Genomic DNA, 19,675 nt, shown 5'->3' on the forward strand with positions numbered 1-19,675 from the left:
TCAAATGAAAATGCTCAAATTGAATGAAAGTTGCGTACATATCTGAGGATCACTCACGTAAATTGGCATAATTTTCTGAGTTACCTACAGAGAATTAGACCCAGATTCGTGACAAGCAAAGAAATCTGAACTCGCGCAAGAATCCAAATCTAGTACTTACTTTACTATCAAAGACTTTACTTGGCACAACAAAACACAAAACTAAGATAAGGAGAGGTTGCTACAGTAGTAAACAACTTCCAAGACACAAATATAAAACAAAGTACTGTAGCAAAATAACACATGGGTTATCTCCCAAGAAGTTCTTTCTTTTAGCCATTAAGATGGGCTCAAGCAGCTTTAATGATGCACTCGCAAGAAATAGTATTTGAAGCAAAAGAGAGCATCAAGAGGCAAATTCAAAACACATTTAAGTCTAACATGCTTCCTATGCATAGGAATCTTGTAAATAAACAAGTTCATGAAGAGCAAAGTAACAAGCATAGGAAGATAAAACAAGTGTAGCTTCAAAAATTTCAGCACATAGAGAGGCATTTTAGTAACATGAAAATTTCTACAACCATATTTTCCTCTCTCATAATAACTTTCAGTAGCAACATGAGCAAACTCAACAATATAACTATCACATAAAGCATTCTTATCATGAGTCTCATGCATAAAATTATTACTCTCCACATAAGCATAATCAATTTTATTAGTTGTAGTGGGAGCAAATTCAACAAAGTAGCTATCATTATTATTCTCATCAAGTGTAGGAGGCATAGTATAATCACAACAAAATTTACTCTCCATAGTAGGTGGCACCAAAAGACCACTATCATTATCATCATCGAAATAGGAGGCAAAGTATCATCAAAGAAAATTTTCTCCTCAATGCTTGGGGGACTAAAAATATCATGAAAACCAGCTTCCCCAAGCTTAGAACTTTCTATATCATTATCAACAATGGTGTTCAAAGCGTTCATACTAATATTACTACCAAGATGCAAATAAGATTTCATAGGTTTTTTAATTTTCGCATCAAACAATCCATGTTTTAAATCAGGAAATAGAATAAGAAGCTCACTCTTTGTACATTATGCCAAACTAGTGTAAACAAGAAACAACAAGATGCAATTGCAGGATCTAAAGGAAATAGCTTTGAGCACACACACAACGGCGCCGTAAAAATACTTTACCCGAGACCGTAGTATGAGTGCCTTTTACCTTTCCTCCCTGCAACGGCGCTGTAAAAGTGCTTGATGTCTACGGGAGCTTCTATTCTTGTAGACAAGTGTTGGGCCTCCAAGAGCAGAGGTTTGTAGAACAGCAAGCAAGTTTCCCTTAAGTGGATACCCAAGGTTTATCGAACTCGTGGAGGAAGAGGTCAAAGATATCCCTCTCATGCAACCCCGCAACCACAAAGCAAGAAGTCTCTTGTGTCCCCAACACACCTAATAGGTGCACTAGTTCGGCGAAGAGATAGTGAAATACAGGTGGTATGAATAAGTATGAGCAACGAGCAACGGTGCGTAAAAGTGCTTGTGCGTGATAGTTGATGGCGGTAGTAACTGCAGCAGAGTAGTAACGCAAGAAACAAGAAACAAGCAGTAGTAACTCAGCAGCATTTAGGAACAAGGCCTAGGGATTACACTTTCACTAGTGGACACTCTCAACATTGATCACATAACAGTAATAGATAAATGCATACTCTACACTTTTGTTGGATGATGAACACATTGCGTAGGATTACACGAACCCTCAATGCCGGAGTTAACAAGCTCCACAATAATGCTCATGTTTAAGTAACCTTTAGTGTAAGATAGATCAACGCGACTAAACCAAGTACTAGCATAGCATGCACACTGTCACCTTCATGCATATGTAGGAGGAATAGATCACATCAATATTATCATAGCAATAGTTAACTTCGCAATCTACAAGAGATCATGATCATAGCATAAACCAAGTACTAACACGGTGCACGCACCGTCACCTTTGCACACATGCAGGAGGAATAAAACTACTTTAATAACACATCACTAGAGTAGCACATAGATAAATTGTGATACAAAACATGTTGCATCCGAGCTCTTCTTCAGAAGAACAAGGGAGTTATGTCTAGGCTGCATGCCATGATCTTTCCAAACGCCAATCAAGAGAAGTCGCTGGAGAAACTAACGGACGCTTTCGCCATTGACACCGAAGCTACCATCGAGGTATTCAAACGTATCTTGCTTACCTACGGTGCTCTCCTTGCTTTCCATATTATGATGGGGCACGACTTTAAGGCCGATATGGAGATGATGACGAAGGAGCTGCTGAAGGATCAGGACGGGCAAGCTATTGACCTTAGCCTTTTCAAAGCATCAGCGCGCAAATGCGCACTACAGCTTCTTGAATTGGTTTCGGCTAACAAGTCAACTGCTGGGAAAGCTGGCCCAAGTTTATCGACCCAGACCCAGGCTCCTTGATTTTCTGTTTGTCACTTTGTAATCTTCATCGTTTTATTTGAACAATGCCTTTTCAAAAAAGGCCTTTTGATTGTAATGAATTATGTGCTAGCAGTGTTGTCAGTATCTCCTTGTTTTAATTGTGATGTTCCTGGCTTTTGAATGTATGCTCCCGATGGGAGTGAGATCAATTGATATTTTATATACCCCTTGACACACTTGATGGTGTATCTTGCAGGTGACTCCTGTACCTTCCTTTGCCGAAGGTTCTTCGGCTAATGATTCTTAAAACAATTGGCTTCAACGCATGAAGACCCGTATTCTCCAGATGGAAAAAATATATGCGTGGTATTCATGCCATGGCTGCTATCATAAAGAAGAAAGGTGAGCTAGACATTGATGCAGAACGATACGCACTCAGTGAATTGCAAAAGATAACAGAAAGCTTGAGTTGTAAGTGTTTGCCTCTTCATTAGTTTCTTTGATACCGCCAGGGGTTTCTTTCTGATGTCATCTCTGTTATTGCTTTCGATAATCATAGCTCTGAATTTATCGGAAGAGAACAAGCGCGTGCACGAACGTGTAAATGCTTTGACCAGTTTAGCACATTTTGATTAAGTCTTCTTGAAGAATCAATCGAAGGCTGCTACTGTTGAAAAGTTTCAAGATCGGGTGCAACAAGTACACCGATTCTTTGATAAGTGTTATACTGACCGAAACTGCTTTTGCTTTTGTGCTATCGAAACATCCTTCCGCGAATTTAATGGCAATTGCAAATGCTGATGGTGATGTAAGCCGATTTTATCCTGCTATGAAAGTCCCCGCTTCCATTGTAATTGAGTGGCTGGAAGATAACTCAAAGTTAGATGATCAAGCAGAATAGCTTCAATAATATTTGTATTTGTAATATGCTGATAACTTTAATTTAGCCGATACTTGATACAGCCGAATATTCGGGTTCAAATTTATTCATGTGTATGATGTAACTTTACTTAATATACTGGAGATGTTATATTTGCCACTTTTGGCTAAATATCACTTCCTCCTAATTTATTTTCAGATTGTGGGTGGCAAATATTTGATGTCTAAGAAGCAAAGTTTGATTCTCTTAGCATTTTTCAGGCATCAGTATTGTGATGCTACTATTCGAAAGTTATCGGTGGCGAATTCTTTGAGTGATCAACTCATGTTGCGGGTTCGATGAACTCGTAGTAATCGCAACTTCGCCCCAACCGATGATCCATGTTTTGGCGGCAGCCCCCGAGCGAATCGAGGGAACTATACATGTCGTCGACTCCGTCGCTCTTTAGTACCTCTTTTGTTCGATGTACCGACATGGGTCTTTTTGTGAGTCATTTTATCCTTGCCATCAGCAGCACTCACTTATTGTTGAGGCTTCAGCAAAGGACAATCGTATTGAGTAACAGTAAAATGGAACTACCATGACCTCTCCACAGCGATTTAACGTCCCTGGCCGTTCGATCGAACGATCTAATGGTGTGAAATCTGTTTGCCGCACCGAACTAGCATTCTTACCGATCTCGTTAAAAGAAGCCATTTTCGCTCTAAAGGCCCATTTTCGTTTTAGGGCTTCTACTCTCAGCATTGTGTTAGGCCGCACCAGGTTACTTGGGCCCCTAAACGGTTAACGGACCTACGTGTTTGGGCCTGAAACAAATTAAGTCACGTACGGGTGGTAGAAAAAAAACAATATATCTTCATCGTTCTCGCTCGTATGGCTGCACAGCCAATCTTCCTCCGGCGCCAATCCTCCTCCGCTGCGCTGCCATTAGACCCCGCCTGCGCCGCCGACTCCCACTACCGTCTGAAAAGCGATGGTAGGTTAGGAACTCCCCGTCTTGGCGTTTTTTAGTTCTATTTCAGCATGATTTTGAGACTAGCGTTGACCAATTTCGATTCTTCTCCGGCTAAGGCACCGGCCAAATTGGCATTCCCTGCAGGCCGTTGAGTGGGCTCTCTTCAAACATGCCTACGATTCGCACATCCGTTCTAAGACCAGGCCCATCATCTTAATCGGAGGAACGATTGTCCTTCTACACGAGTTAACTGTATCTGCCGGCGCCCTAATGATGGATTCATGGTGGTAATTTCTACCCATTCAATCCGTCCTGTGATTATGACGATTAATCGAGCGTTACTGTCAGTTCTCCCTTCTCTTGATATAAATATGTGACAGCACCGTGTCTTTGCTCAAAACTTCCATCTCACATTGGAGGCTGTGGGTGTGAGGGTGTTCCAGGCAGTCGTGTAGGTGTGCGCAGGGAGGTAGTCAAATCCCGAGCAAGGCATACCCACGTTCGAGCATGGCGGCGGCGGGGAGGACCACGGTGTGGCTGCAGTGCGGCCATGACTTCCATCCCGGTAAGGAGTTATGTAACACCAATCTTCCATGGATTTGATTCTGAATTTCGATCCCCACCCACTATATTTCGTACTTTCAGTAGCAGCCAAGTTTTTTGCCTAGGTAGTCGGCTTCATGCTTTGGTGCAGATTCGACATGTGTTTCTTTTTCGTTCTCACCTATCAGACGACCAACTATGAGAATGTTATTATGGTTCCCAATGTTTCATGGACAATTCAACGGTAATCCAGTTATCTTATAAGCTTATTGAGCTCCTGGCATGTCATTAATGATCGATGAATTATTGTATTCTTCAGCGACAAATTGTACCAAAGGAATGAGGCATCAAAAATATTTATGTTCCCTGTTGAATGGATCTTTTCTCAAGGCTGTATATGTTTATATAACTACAGTCTTCTTCTATCCCCTTATTGTCAACGTTTTTGCCAAGCAAGTTGCTGAAATATTTATACATTGTTTCTAAAATCGATATGTATACAGCCTGTGTGATATCGTTACTTGTGCAGAATGCTGCTTACCGCTTGAATTTTTTGAATTGTTAATTCATTAAATTCTTACATGGAGGTGCTTGTTCTCATGGATATGAGCTATTGATCTATCACTACGGTGGAGATATTCGATGAAGATTGGTCCAAGAAGAGTTGTTTCCTGTTCTCTACATAAGGTTATTTTCAATCCCTAATGTTGCATTCAGATTAGTACTAATTTTCTGATGTGATCTGGCCTTTTGTTATATGGTTTTCTGTTTCAGGGGCTAAGAGAGTTTGTTTGCTTATATCATTGGCACTGCTACTGATTGCCTGCTGCAGAATGTTGCATTCAGATTAGTACTAATTTTCTGATGTGATCTGGCCTTTTGTTATATGGTTTTCTGTTTCAGGGGCTAAGAGAGTTTGTTTGCTTATATCATTGGCACTGCTACTGATTGCCTGCTGCAGAATGTTTCCCCTAAGACTTTGTCAGCAACCACTTATCACTTGGTTACTAGGAGTTTATCGAGAAAATGCTAATCGTTAATACATTACGTGCGAGATAATTCATTTCATTTGCAAGCACAATGTTCTCCATCTGAACAAACCTGGAGCTAGGTTTGTAAATAATGGTCTGCCTTAGATACCCAGAAGTTGTGTTGCCAGTTTAATGATTCTTCACATGAAGCAGCTATCCAAATCATATCCACAGTTTTACCTCATTTTGCCAATTATAACTTGGAATATGCTTATTTTCTGGCCGAACTAAGTCCAGTTGGCTGGATTTAACCAAAATTTTAGTGGCTGCACCTTTTAGCTCTGCTATAATACTCATTGTGTGCATATGAAGAAGATGTAAGGTATCAAGTTAATTATTGGCTCTATGTTTATTTCAAGTACAAATTTAAGGGCTGAAGCTCTTGTTACTTATAAGGAAGTGTGGGCTATGCTTGGGAATAAGAGGCTTTTGATTTTCTTTTTATCATTTCCATCCAGGAATCAATCAACTCTGAAAATACGTATATAATTTGATATAAAATATGGAGAACTCTCGGTTTAGCGAGTCCATTCTTGTTTCGTTACACACCCTCTACCTCACATAGTTATGTCTTCCCATCTTTGTATCATGTTATGTTGGGACAATAGCTCATCTTTTTCTGTCTCATGCTGTTCCTTTTCTTGATTAATCATAATTCACGTTGAACCCTTTTTCTGAAAAATGTGTGTGCTCTTGAAGAAATTATGATATTATAACATCGGAGGGAATTCCCCCAACGATGCATCTGAAGGATTTCTATTTTCATTACCATAATAATAGGACATGCAATCAAATAAATCAGCAACCCACCATAATAGAAGACATGGAGAAGCTCAAGAAACTCGGTAAAATAATTTTGAACTGATATCTCCATTTACTACCTCTCATGAAGCACTACAGAAACACATGGCAGCCAATCAGTTCTATTATATCCATATATTTTGCAACACATTACCAAGTAAAATATACAACACCTACATATAATCATGGACGGTGGACTGCCTCCGTCCGACTTGCGGTATGCAAGTGGAGAAGCAGCCCTGTCCGCTCGAGACGGGGAAGGTGAGCACCGGCCTCGGAGGGCCTCTCACATGCAGCCTGCACTACAACAATGACATATGCCATCGGAGTATATTACGGTAAGTAATCTTGTGTGGTTACAATGTTTAAGTATGATCTGAACGAAACACGGAACTGCATTAAACAAGTCGATGTCACAAATATTCGAGTGGCATATAATCAATTAAAGAAAGGACCATAGCAATTTTACCATGAAGCAAATCGATCTCCCTCGACAGGATATTAATCACTTCCAAATTAAAGAGCAATGGTTGCCTGACTGTGGTTGGCATGTATTTTCACTTTTAAGAAATTGCAAGATCTTATTTTAAAAAAATCCACTCGTGAAACATTGTTGTCAGAAGGAAGACGGCTTCACTATGATTTATAACAGATGTTTCAATTACCATATGAAACAAATGAGCTGGACTGGAACACTGAACTAAAAGTGTAATTGTTAGGATTAAATTTATCATTCTTATGAAGTTGGTTATAACATTGTTTTTATCTAATGGATACCACATCTGGTTGGTTTCATCGGAGCAAAAGGTATTGCAAATTGTTGTACACCGTTGCATAGAGTTATGTGAGTTCGAGTACTCTGCTTGAGCTCTGTAAGAAATATCTCTTAATATCTGCTGTAGTCATATTGATAGGTTAAGTTTATCTATGGAATTCACTGAAATCTTAAAGATGGCAGTATGAGAGCTGGACCTCATTTAGCATCCTATCACTCCAAGTTTGACTCCAGTTCTGAACGTATAATCATCTGTTTCAGCATAATTAAACTCTCCGCTTGTACACATTTGTTCATCCCTGAATATGCCGAAGTAGTAGACAATGAAACTTGATGGAAAAACTGCAAGACTAAAGGATATTGTAGTTAAAGCTCACTAGGCCATGGAAAATAACTAACATTAATTTTGACAACCGAAACTCTACAGAAATTTAAATTTACAGAAGCTAACCGCATAGTATCTGAATGAAACGAAATGGTAAAAAAATGATATAACATTTATGATGAAAAATTAAATCTGAAGTAACAGTAAACCCTAAACTTAATGCTCCGAATGTCTCCCAACCAGCCCTAGATTTTGATCGGCCAAATATGATACAAAGAAAGATAGAGGATGAGTGGTAGAAGGAGCGTACCAGAAAGTAAGATACAAACAGCAGGTTGAGAGACCTGTCTCGCGTTCAAGTGCTGCCGCCGCATTGATGCCGGCTTCAGCCCATCAAGGAGCTCAGGGAGCCCTTTAACCCACCCTCTCCCTAACCTCCACCGGCGACCGCTGCTGCACGAATGGTGACTTCAACATCCTCCATGTCAACCAGATGCAACACCAGTCGCCTGCACTTGAGTCGGAGACCATGCGGGATGCAAGAAGTGGGAGGGAAGAACGAGATGGTAGAAGGTATAACATGGCGGTGGTGCATCTCTGTTAGGGATATCCCGTCCGCTTGAGATCATGGGTGCAACGACGAGGCGCGGCGGGCAAAAAAGAGCATGCCCTCATCCTTGTCGAGGTGGGGCTGATGTAGTGGAGGAAAGATGGAGACTGCAGCGACGGTTTGATTGATCAAAAATTCCTCATCGGGGCGCTGGAGAAACCACATCCGTTTGCGGGTGGGCGGGTACAAGGTCGCGAATGAGGAGTGGGGCAAGCCGCACGACGAAGGACGAACGGGAGGAAACGGAACAAGTTCGTTCTTTCTAGGTAGCAGAGATAGAGATATATCTGATAGCAACAACAACGGGAGTTAACCAACCATAACGTTAAGCGGAATATTATTTGAAATTTGGAACGTCCATGTCTTTTACCCATATATTTATGACAATTCCATTTATTTATATTAAGAAGGACGGGCGCAGCAACGCGCGCTATTATGGTCTAGTATTGTTGTAAGTCCCGTTTGATTACCATCCATTGCAGTGCTCGTATTTTTTCGAGACTTTAGATGGTAATTTTGGGTATAGTTATTGGAATCGACCCTCGATCTTTTTTATCGAGTTCACTTGCTGAAGTCAGTATTCGCGGTATTGTGCGAAATAATCTTGAAGAACTTGTTCGGGTGTCCCGAATCAATTCAAATAAATGAAACTTGGGTCTTTATTAATAAGTCTACGATGATAAGATAAGATAATACTGTTATGGATAGAAAAGCCTTATTGATAGAAAATATGTATGAGAAAATAAAGATGCATAACACCGCTTGTCTTCTTTATGCAAGAGGAGGGTCCTTCTTGTCTTGGTTCTTGTCTAGGGAGGTGATAGCTCTAGAGATGCCGATGATTTCTGGAGCAGTGCTGATAGTTTCCTTAGGAGTACTTGCGACAAGCGCCAGAGTGTTAACGTCTTTGGCTGAGGCCTTATCATCAACTGCCGAAGGCGCAATCATTGGAACTCCCAGAGCGGGGTCATCTGGTTTCTTTTTCGACTTCTTGACGTTGTCATCCTCCTAGAGTTTGAAATCTTTGTCTCAAGAGGCTAATTTTTTAGATGGGAAGTCGATAGTTTCCTGCTTCACTCCAAACTTAGCAGCGATATTCTGAAACTCACGATCATGGTTATCTGAGCGAGAGAAACTTCCATGGACTGTGGCATCTTGTCAATAGGTTAGTGCCGGAAAATATATAAAAGTGCAACAAAGTGTAAAAAACATATAGAAATTGGTGTAAAAGAAGCATGGAGCATAAAAAATTATAGATACGTTTGCGACGTATCAAGCATCCCCAAGCCTAACTCCTGCTCGTCCTCGAGTAGATAAGTGATAACAAAAATAATTTTTAAGGTGACATGAAGCCAACACAATGTTGATCAAGTTATTGTAAAAGCATTGTGAGCTGGGATCAAAGTACTCTAAACATAGGTATGATAGATATAATTCTAATAGTAGAACTTAGCAACTATGTTACAACATGAAAAGTAACTCAAACAAAGGATCATGAATAATAGTGCACTGAAAGCAATTGTTTGTTTTTTAGCAGAGAGAAAAAATAGCAAAGTGGTACTCAGCTTGTCCTTTATGAAGTAGCAAAACATAAATGTCAGGACACCTTTAAAGTTCAAAGGGTGACTAGATACAAGTAATTTAAGAACAAACAATAGCATAATCATGAAAAAATCAATAATAAATTTTGGGACTATGCACATTATACTCAGAATGACAACTATGCTCTCTTAATTGGTGCATAAAGCAAGAAGATGAAGACTCAACATAAAAGTAAAAGAAGGGTCCTTCGCAGAAGGAAGGAAGATTAACAAGTTTTATAAACCTTCCAAAAAGTATGGTACTCATTAGCTTTGAGCTCTCATTACCCCTATCATAAGCATCTTGAATTGTTAAAGTTGATGTGAGGGCAAATATGAGTTATATGCTTGACCCTTGAATACGAGTACCTAAACCTCATGCTACTCAATTTAGGTCCCAAATAAGTTCTTGTCATTGTAAGCATACATGTATCATTGAGAACGCTAACGGGGTACCTCCTGCCCCATGATATAGGAGCATTCCCATACCAAAATGACAAGACAAACTGACAATGAGCATCTCAGCAATCCTTTTATTTACTATATGGGCATAGCTTTTTTATTGAAGATGCTTCACAGATTGCACACTATGGTTCGCTGTAAATTTCCACCATGAATGATGCATGTCTTAAGTTGACCGCCCAAGCATTTCTCTAACACATATACAAACTCCATGAACTTACAAGTTTTCATTTTATTTCACACCGCTAGGCATCCAGAAACAAAAGAACATGATATCAACTAAATAGGAATAAGTGCAATGTTGAAAGTGTGCCCCATGAAAGCATGATTGTGCTAACTCCCAACTCACAATTTGTAAGCATATAATCTTCATAAGATAGTCACAATGATTCAGGTTTATTAAGTGCAAGAAAGTAAATGTGACATCAAGTTTATGAGAGCTTTACTAACTAATTTTCTCATGACAAGATTTAATTTGGAAGATAGATAAAAACATGATGAATATACTTGGAATAGCAATGATGCTAGTATGTAGATATGGTGGACACTTTTGGAAACTTTGGTTTTTAGGAGTTGGATGCACGAGTAGAGCTCATACTCAGTACATGAGAAGGCTAGCAAAAGTCTGGGAGCGACCAACTAAGAGAGCAATAATGGTCATAATCATGCATAACGACAAAACATTATTAATCAAAGAATAAAGTGATATTACAAGTCAAAAACTAAATGATCATAAAGACTTTAGTTGACTGGTTTGTGGTCATAACATGGTATAAGCATGTGCCAAGTCAACCCAATAAAGCATCAAAGGGGAATACCACAATATTATGTTTTTTTATGATGGAAACAACACATGATTCTTTCAATGAAACATTATGCACTCTCAGCTATTTGAGACAAGTCATGCTACAACAATAACTACTAAGCATATGATAAGAATAACATCCAACATGACATGCCAAAGTCTATGCCACAGTCTAAACAAGCTTTCTTTTGCATCACTATAAACTAAAACATTTTACTCGTGTCAACTTTTTTGAAACAAATCTCATAGATAATAATCAATAAAGACTATAGATCTACTCATACCTAAATAAAGGAAACTAACAAGCTCTGAACAAAATAAAAATGGAAAACCAAGAGCTAAACGCAGTACTAGCAAACTAGAACACTCGCAGAACAATAAGAGCGAAAACTAGAGTGTTCTATGCAATTAAAACAGAGTGTGTCATCCTCCAAAACAAATATGATAGGATCCAACCATATTCTATAGCAAAAAAAACAAAACTAAATTAAAAACAAAAATAAAGACGCTCCAAGAACAACACATAGCATATGAAGTAATAAAAATATAGCGTCTAGAAAGATGACCCGATGCTTTATTGATGAAGAGGGGATGCCTTGGGCATCCCCAAGCTTTGACACTTGTACCTCCTGAATATTTCTTGTGGTGACATGGGCATCCCCAAGCTTGATATTTTATCCATACTTCATATCATTACATCATTTTTCTCTCCCTACATTTGAAAACTTTCTTCATACAAAACTTAACACAATTTTTATTAGCAGCATTACTGCAATCAAAATAACAAATCCACTTGGGTTCAGTTCTAAGATATATAAAATTTCCATTAAAACATTATCTATTGTAGAAACTTATTCAAAAATCTCTTTCCTTGAAAGAACTAAAAAAAGAGATTAAGAGGCAAATGCAAATAGTGGATGTAATCTGTCAAAACAGAACAACAGGTAAAGATTGATTTTTTTGAAAATCTTCTGTTCCTCAGATCGAAAAGTGTTCAACTAATGAAAGTTAGATAATAACTTGGGGCATATGCTCAAACATTGGCAGCTCAAAATTACGTTCTGGCTGGGAATACGAATTTTTATGGTGACAGCACAGAATCTATTTCAGGACAGCAACTTCCCCAAATCTTACTTTCATCCTATTAGAGGCTATTCTTGCCACAAAAACAAAAAAAAATGATAAGGAGAGGTTATTACAGAGGTAATAACTTCCAAGACTCAACAAAAGAAAAATTATAGTAATAAAACGTGGGTCATCTCCCAAGATTGCTTTTTTAGCGCCTTTCAGCTAGGCGCAGAAAAAGAGCTAGCATCAGGTATTTTCAAGTGAAGAAGCATCAATATCATAACTTGTTCTAATAATAGAGTCAAAAGGTGACTTCTTTGTTTTTATAGGGAATTGTTCTGTACCTTTTTGAGTGGGAATTGATATTTAATAATCCTATCTCTCATATCAATAGCAACACCAACAATTCTAAGATACGGTCTTCCCAAAATAATTGGACAAGAAGCATTGCATTCAATATCCAAAACAACAAAATCAACGGGGAAAAAGTTATTATTAACCATAATAAGAAAATTATTAACACTCTCCAAAGGTTTCTTCTTAGCAACATCAGCAAGATGAACATCCAAATAACATTGTTCCAACGGTGGCAATTCAAACATATCATAGATTTTTCTAGGCATAACAGAAATGCTTACACCAAGATCACATAAATCATTGCAATCAAAGTCATCTATTTTCATCTTAATGATGGGATCCCAACCATAGTCTAACTTTATAGTAATAGAAGCTTCACGTTTTAATTTCTCCTCTCTAATTTTCATAAGAGCATTTGTAATATGCTTTGTAAAAGCCATATTTATAGCACTAGCATTAATACTTCTAGCAAGATTTTGTAAGAACTTAATTACTTCAGAGATATTGCAATCATCAAAATTAAAGTTATTATTATCAAAGGTAAAAGGACTATTGTCTCCCATACTCCGAAAAATTTCAGCACTCTTATCAGAAATAATTTCAGTGGTCCTAGACAATTTTGTAGAAGGAGCGGTGACTTTTCCTACACCAGTTATTTTACCATTAATAGTAGGAGGTTGGATAGCATTTGATACTTTAGTACTACTGGTGGTGGTAATGGTACAAACTTTAGTCATATTATTATTTCTAGCAATTTCATCTTCTCTTTCCCACGTAGCATGCAATTCCGCTAACGTCCTAACATTGTCATCAATTCTAACTTGAATGTCATTCAAAGTTTTACTTTCTTTAACATCATGAGGCATAACCTTTAATTTAAGAAATTCAACATCAAGAGCAAGGCTATCAACTTTATAAGCAAGAACATCAATTTTGCCAAACTTTTCCTCAACAGATTTATTAAAAGTAGTTTGTTTACTAATAAAGTCCTTAAGAATGACTTCAAGATCAGAGGGTGCACTTCTATTATTAATGTAGGAATTACCATAAAATTTTCATAAGCATTACCATTATTATAAGGATATGGCCTATAATTGTTACTACCAAAATTATTCCTATAAGCATTGTTGTTAAAATTGTTGCTTCTAATGAAGTTCACATCAACATGTTCTTCTTGAGCAACCAAAGAAGCTAACGGAATATTATTTGGATCAAAATGTGCTTTACCACTAACAAGCATAGACATAATAGTATCAATTTTATCACTCAAGGAGGAAGTTTCTTCGACAAAATTTACCTTCTTACCTTGTGGAGCTTTCTCGGTGTGCCATTCAGAATAATTTATCATCATATCATCAAGGAGTTTAGTTGCAGCCCTCAAAGTAATGGACATAAAGGTACCTCCAGCAGCTGAATCCAGAAGGTTTCTTGAAGAAAAATTCAGTTATGCATAAAAAGTTTGGATGATCATCCAAGTAGTCAGTCCATGAGTGGGACAATTCTTTACCAAAGATTTCATTCTTTCCCAAGATTGAGCAACATATTCATTATCAAATTGTCTAAATTTCATTATGTCACTTCTCAAGGATATAATATTAGCAGGAGGATAATATTTTCCAATAAAAGCATCTTTGCATTTAACCCAAGAATTAATACTATTTCTAGGCAAAGATGTCAACCAATCTTTAGCTCTCCCTCTCAAAGAGAAAGGAAACAATTTCAGTTTTTTTTTTTTTTTGAAACGGAGGCAAAAGCTTTGCCTCATCCATTAATTAAGCAGAAGGTGCACGGTTTTTAGGAGAAAACCGGGCAAAAACCTACAAACAACAGGGCCACACCCAAAACACGACTACCCCCAAGAGCACACCCAGCCACCACGGCTACCCACAAAAGCTACACAACCGCGAAGCTCAAGTCGGCCTATGCCAAACAGATGGCTCCTCGAGTAGAGGCTGGCGGCTCCGATTACGAAGACGAGCCTCGGAGAGGAGATGCGCAAGACCCGCTCGCCGAATAGGACCTTCAGCAGACCACCCCTCAAAGGTCATCGTATACCGCCCAAAGGCGGCTTCGACTTCACAGCGAGATGAGACCAACACGAAGACATTCGAACACGCCGGAACGGAGCCGACTAACACAGTACTGACGCTTCGATTTCAGTTTTATAATATCACCATCTACATCCTTATACTTTTGCATCTCACAAAGTTCAACAAAATTATTAAGGTGAGAAGTAGCATCATCATTAATAACACCAGAAAATTGCTCTTTCATAACAAGATTTAACAAAGCAGGTTTAATTTCATAGAAAGCTGCTTCAGGAGTAGGTGGAGCAATAGGTGTACCAATAAAATTATTGTTGTTTGTGCTAGTAAAGTCACACAACTTAGTGTTTTCAGGAGTACCCATTTTGGCAGAATTAAAACAGAGCAACAGAAATAAAAGCTACAATAGAAACTATTTTTGTGTGTTTTTATATAATGAAGCAAACAAGACAAAATAAAATAAAATAAGCAAAAGAATAACAAAGTAAAGAGATTGGAGATGAGAGACTCCCCTTTCAGAAATCCTCTTTCTCCCCGGCAACGGCGCCAGAAAAAGAGCTGGCAGTTGACGTGGGAGTTTACTTGGGCTTCACCACGCAGCAACCACTGTGAAACTACTCTTTCAGTTCCCCGGAAACGGTGCCAAAAAAAAGAGCTTGATGAGCGCAAATGCACACCGTTGGGGAACCCCAAGAGAAAGGTATGATGAACAGAGTAGCAAGTTTTCCCTCAGTAAGAAACCAAGGTTTAATCGACCAGTAGGAGAAAGGCGTGACTTCTGAAGGTGTTGCTAGCTGACTTGTGGCAGGACGCACTATCAGCGTCAGCAACAACGTGGAACCTGCACACAACACAACCAAAATACTTTACCCCAACTTACAATGATGTTGTCAATCTCACCGGTTTTGCTGAAAACAAAGGATTAACCGTATAGTGTGGAAAGATGATGTTTGTTTGCAGTGGAATTAAAGAGAATAGTGCTTGCAGTAAGTAAACAGAACATGATGATTTTATGAGTGTAAAAGAAAGGACCGGGGTCCACAGTTCACTAGAGGTGTCTCTCCATAAAGATAAATAACATGTTGGATGAACAAATTACAGCTGGGCAATTGACAGAATAAAGACCATACATGACAAGATGATTAATATGAGATTCATTTGGACATTACAATATAATACATAGACCGTAATCCAACTGCGTCTATGACTAATAATCCACCTTCAGGTTATCATCCGAACCCCTTCCAGTATTAAGTTGCAAGCAACAGATTATCACATTAAGCAATATGTGTAAAGTAAATAATAGAATTATCCTTAGACAAAGCATTGTTGTTTTCTCCCTAGTAGCAACAGCACATCTACAACCTTAGAAGTTATTGTCACTCTTCCAGAAAACTAGATACATGAACGCACTATCGAGCATAAATACTCCCTCTTGGAGTTACAAGTATAAACTTGGCCAAAGCATCTACTAGCAACGGAGAGCATGCAAGATCACAAATAACATATGACAAGTATATAATCGATCTCAACATAGTATTCAATATTCATCGGATCCCAGCAAACACAACATGTAGCATTACATAAAGATGATATTGATCATGATAGGCAGCTCACAAGATCTAAACATGAAGCATAAATTGGAGAAGACAACCATCTACCTACTGCTATGGACCCGTAGTCCAGAGATGAACTACTCAAGCATCACTTCGGAGGCGGGCATTGCGATGTAGAGGCCTCCGGTGATGATCTCCCTCTCCGGAAGGGTGCCGGGAAGAGCTTCAGAACCCTCCCGACCTAGGGTCGGCGATGGCGGCCGCGAAGGAACTATTCGTGGATGCAGGCTCATGTATTTAGGGTTTTCCCAAGATCGTGAATAAATAGGCGGAAGGGTTAGGTCGGTGGACGCTTGGGGGGCCCACACCACCCCTTCGCGTGGCCAGGGCCGCGCCTAGGGCTGTTCTGGCCGCCCTGTGGCACCTCTTCATCTCTCCTCCAGACTTCGTCTTCATTACGGTAAAATAAGATCTTCGGCTTTTGTTTCGTCCAATTCCGAGAATATTTCTTGTACAAATTTTCTGAAATACAAAATAGCAGAAAACAGAGAACTGGCCTTTGTGCCATCTTGTCAATAGGTTAGTGCCGGAAAATGTATAAAAGTGCAACGAATTGTAAACAAAACATATAGAAATAGGGGTAAAACAAGCATGGAGCATCAAAAATTATAGATACGTTTGCGATGTATCAGTGTCCAGAATTGACGGCAATCAGACACTTGTGATCGCACGTGCGCAAAAATATGGCAATGAAACTGACACATGGAGCCCTAGTTGGTCCTATTGATAGGCCTATTCCACTTCGGTAGCTGGCTGGCTAGCGGAATGGGTGGCCCCACACAAGAAGATCGTGTCGGTACCTAACATGCGAGTCCAAGTGATGCAGGTCGGGTACATGTGTGGAGGCAGTGGCTATCTCCCCCTATAAATATAGATCCCAATGCTAGAGGCTTTGGACTCTTGTGCGGGCCAGGTCGAAAAAACAGGCGGCAGACAGAAAAGTACATGAACAAAAGCGTGCGGAGGGTGGATTAGGTGTGCCCAGCAGCCCGGAGCCGAGATCTTGTGACGTCCCCCTGGAGGCTGCATTTCGGGCCGCCCACCTCCTGCGACACTTTTTTCTGGACAATCGTTGACGCTTAGAGGCCAACCGTCATAATTTTTCGTGACGAGCGGCCCAAAACGCGATCCGTGACGCGAAAATACGATACAGTCACAAAAAAAGACATTCGCTGACGGATTTCTCAAACGTTACCCCTGTTCCTTCATTGATACTCCAAGTTGTTGTAGTGCTTGTTACGAAAAACGTCTAACAAGGACCAAAGTACACCATCTGGTATGAGGATAGTTGATATTCTTATGGTCTAAAAACACGATAATACTAACAACATTTAATGACATTATATCATAGATCTGGATCGGTTTAGTACCCAATAACAAGAGGACTTGAGTTTCATGTGAGCTATTGTAAGCTTCAACAATTGCTTTGAGGGTCCCTTTTTACAAACTAGGTGAATAATTAGTTCAACATAAGAGGCAATACATTTACTTAGGCGATTGTTTGGTTACTTAACATGTTGTCGTACCGTAGCGGAGCGCCAACCGTATGGACGAAGGACTCCAATACAAGTGATGTGACTTAACATACTAACATTATATCTAGATACAACCCATAATTAATTTGAGAGTGAGCGAGAGAAGAAATTATGTCATTGTATTCAACGCTTTATTGCATGCATGATTACTATTTGTTGCATGATCCAAAATGGCATAGCCAACTGCAGTGAAGATATAGTTGAAGAAGAAACTTGAGAGATAGATATATACATAGAGTAGAGGGAGGGGAAAAGAAACCGCAACAACGGGTGGTAGTTGTGGCGCCAGGAAGTTGATGCTCCGTATTCATTCACCTGGGTGGTATTCATTTTGCCAAATTTTTGCCGCTCTTTTGCCAAAATTTTCCATGTTTTATCGAAATCTTCACTATTTTGAGAAAATCTTTAGTATTCAATGGAATACGAAATAATACCCTTAGCGCCGCCACGGACGGGTGGACACTTGGCTAATATTGATGACAATCCAATCAAGGATCAATTGTTTCTTTAGAGTACGATATGCGTACCCTGTTTTTATAGAAGGTAGAGATTTGAGTACAAGAAAGCCACCACTCGCTATAATCAACAAGCATAGCACCAACTCCACACGAGCTAGTATGAAGGCAACCATCATAGACAACACAACACAACACGAAAGAGCATGGCCTAAGCTTATAAAAAAACGCGTCTCGACCAACGCTGGACACCTCCGAAGAACAACCGCTCCAATAGGACCGTCCTAGTCAACGCACCATCAAAAGGAGATCGATCGCGGAACTTATTCGGTCCGGAGAAGGAATAGTCTTGGACTTGCCGGACATGACGTGCATAGCGCCTCTGGAGCTTAGCCTTGGACAGCGGCGAACACCAGAGGAATGCAACATCTGACCTTCGAGACGTGTCTTCAAGTACAATGCTCCCATTAGAGATACGACGTCGAGGACACCGCCATCGTTCTGATCCTGCTCCGAATCAAGGCTTTCACCCGAAGATAGTAACCAACTCCAAACGAGCAAGGGAGATGTCGACACACACCCCAGCAACGCCGACTGACACCCGCGAGTGTCGCCGCCAGCCTAACCAAAGTCGGGCAGGACTCTCGTGTGTACCGTCACACCTCTCCCGCACTCCGGAAAATGGGGCAGTACTGTCCATGAAGCCTCGCAGCGCCTTGTCCTTGTAGTCACAAAGCCCCATTACTCCGACACCCCTCATGGCCAAGAGACATGGTCCATCTTCCTCCTCCATGCCGGACAGGGAAGCATCCACCGACCCAAATTTAACATTCCCTCTATTTTGTTCGTTCCTACCGTTCCTAGAAACTCTACACGGTGCTATGTGCACATGCTGTCCTTGCCTATTTTTTCTTTCATCAAGGATCTCAAACGGGGAGAGCGACCGTTTGCGTCCACGGGTCGAAAAATGCGTCGGGTCCCTGCTCCAGCCGGGCGACGCAAAGTGACCGGGCCGTCCACGGCGACACAAACCTGGCCCAAATATGCGCATCGCATGCGTCTCCGCGGATGCTACACGGACGCACAAAGTGTTCGCTCGCGTCTGGCGGATGTTTCGTCGGGCCCTCCTGGCAGCGACCCTGGCTCGATACGTCTTCTCAGACGCGCCAACGACTGGCGCCGCTGCGTCGCTTCAGCAGTCTGCGCCACGTTAATGGTGATGCATCGCATGCCGAGCGGTCTCCGCCCACCTCCGCCAACGCAGTAATGGCGATGCCACGTGTCCCGCGGCCGTCGCCTGCCTTCGGCCTATATAAAGAGGGTGCACGCTCTTCTTCCTCATTCGCTCCTCCACACAAACCCTAGACGCCACAAGCTCCACCGTAGCGCCGCCTAGCTCTTCCTGCGACGCAGCCAGC

The sequence above is a fragment of the Lolium rigidum genome, chromosome 7, assembly GCF_022539505.1.
Source record: "Lolium rigidum isolate FL_2022 chromosome 7, APGP_CSIRO_Lrig_0.1, whole genome shotgun sequence".
Lineage (NCBI taxonomy): Eukaryota > Viridiplantae > Streptophyta > Magnoliopsida > Poales > Poaceae > Lolium > Lolium rigidum.